Raw genomic sequence first — 2293 nt, 5'->3', positions numbered from 1 at the left:
TCATTAAACCAAACAAGGACCAGTCGAAGGAGTAAATTACCTCTTTGTACATATACTATACTCATACCCCTATTACGATACAGATTCACCCTATCTTGCTTTCACGGTGAACGACCTGCTTTGACCGGGAACCAAAGAGCCAATACACCAACAACCAAGGAACGGGAGTGGGTGGTCCCTAGGAACGCCCTTCTTTGAGTAAGTCCTTGGTCTAAGTGCTGCCCTATCTAGTTATCCCGGTATCGGTCTTTCAATAGTCTCTGGCGTTCAGACGCTAGTTATTGAGCTCCCCTGGTCTGAGAAGGTAGCTCTCCTAGTAGCAGTTGTCATTGCTACTCTACTATGGACCAACCTATCACCTATCCTTGTACATAACTGCATTTGTAATAGAATAGGTTCTTCTTTCTCTGTGCTATATCCCAAAGGCTTTCATTCGTAGCATCAATCAAGTCAGTTTATGAAGGGAAATCCGTTGAACAAATCACTCCGTGCCTCCCCTCAAGCACGACAGATTTACTTTGATAAGCGCACTAGCTGACTACGAGATCAGTCTCACCTCGAGTTCGACTACGGAACGGAACCCCACCCGTGCTTATTGATTGATAGAATAATACGTATATAAGAAGAAGGCTGCTTTGTGGAGTGATCTTTCTCGAAATGAATTAAGTAAGGGCGCTATGTTCAGATTCTGAACCAAAGCACTAGTTGAGGTCTGAAAGCCTTATGAGCAGAAGTAATAAATACCTCGGGGAAGAAGCGGGGTAGAGGAATTGGTCAACTCATCAGGCTCATGACCTGAAGATTACAGGTTCGAATCCTGTCCCCGCACTAAGTAAGGGTTTCATTCTGCATCACTCTCCCCGTCGTTCTCTCATTTTCATTTTATCTTGTGACTCATTCTCTTCTTTCTTTTCGTCTGTTTGTGCATCTTTCTTTCTCCCATGCTTTCCGTTGGTCAAACCAACGATTCTCTTCTCAAAGTAATAGAGAGNGATTTAGTTTGTTGTTTTGATTGATCTTTTTTTTTTTTTTTTTGGTAAAATTCTCAAATTTTAGTATCTAATTTAACTCAATCCGACCCATTTTTTAAAATCCATATAGATAAATAAATGAATAAATTTGTCTGGTGAATAGTCTAAACAAAAAAATTAAAGTTACTCTGACCTAACCCTTATGATTTAAACTTTTAAAGTTTTTTTAAATTTTAGGTATTTTGGTAGAAGTAAGGGAGAGGATAAAGATCAGAATTATTGAATCAATGTCCCAACCACACCTAATGCTCACTAGCCAATAATTTAAGTCAAAAAAGACAAAGCCAAGGAATCTTTCCCAAAAAAAAAGTCTAGTTATCAGCTCATCGCAATATAATGATTTATAAAGAGATTAGATGACACAAGATATAATTTATTTCAACTTCTCTTTCAAGTTCATCGAATTACCTTAAATATATGACCAATAATTAGTTCTACAAATTTAAATCAATATTTAAATTACTATATTGCTTATGTTTAAGAGCAACATTTTTTTTTATTCAAATTAAGCCACAATTTTTAAACACTAGATTAAAAAAATTTGGATTATGAGATTTAATACAATTTGTAACATTAGTATTTTTATTAAAGACTTAAATTGACGCCTGAGGTTTAATCAAACAGTAAAAAAAATCCCCTTTAAGTTTTCAAAATAACAAAAATCCCCCTATTGTTAATGTAGGCATGTAGCATTTGTAGACCTTTAGAATGTAGCGTATTATGTGCTAATGAATCTTTACCAAACAAAAATTATTCTGCCATTATTTTGTGTCTTGTGTTCCATTTGAAGCACTAGTTTATTTTCAAATTTTCCTGATGTTTTTGCCTTGATTTTATATGTTTCCATAACTGGTTTGTTTTCTCTTTTGAATGGTTCTCACTACTTGATTATATAAACCACTATTTTTTTGGAGAAAATTTAACTGGCCGGCCATCCCAAGTTTTCATTTAACAAAATGGCCTTGAAAATGTTTTTCATTTTTTTTTTAATTTAGAGAAGCTGACGTGGCACAGTTAGGATCCATTAAACATGTAAAATGGGTTAAAATGAAAAGATTAAAACATATAAGGACAAAATCATAATTAATGAAAGTTTTTAAAATTTGAAATTTGAAAAAGAGCCCCACCCATTCAAATCGCTTAATCGAAACCGATTAAGGCAAAAATCGATTTCTTGAATCCCTAAACACATTCTGTGCAATTTCTGGCGATAACAGTCCACATTCTTGCAAATTTTCACATCTAAATTCAATCCTAAAGCT

General features: G+C 34.6%; 1 non-coding gene across 1 annotated transcript; it reads left to right on the top strand.

Moving 5' to 3' along the window:
* The first annotated feature begins 755 nt into the window (after positions 1-755).
* TRNAM-CAU lies at positions 756-829 on the top strand. Its single transcript has one exon. It is a non-coding gene; the product is annotated as a tRNA-Met (tRNA).
* The last annotated feature ends 1464 nt before the right edge of the window (positions 830-2293 follow it).

This window comes from Pistacia vera, unplaced genomic scaffold, assembly GCF_008641045.1.
Source record: "Pistacia vera cultivar Batoury unplaced genomic scaffold, PisVer_v2 Contig347, whole genome shotgun sequence".
Lineage (NCBI taxonomy): Eukaryota > Viridiplantae > Streptophyta > Magnoliopsida > Sapindales > Anacardiaceae > Pistacia > Pistacia vera.
This window is presented reverse-complemented; position numbering and strand designations above follow the sequence as displayed.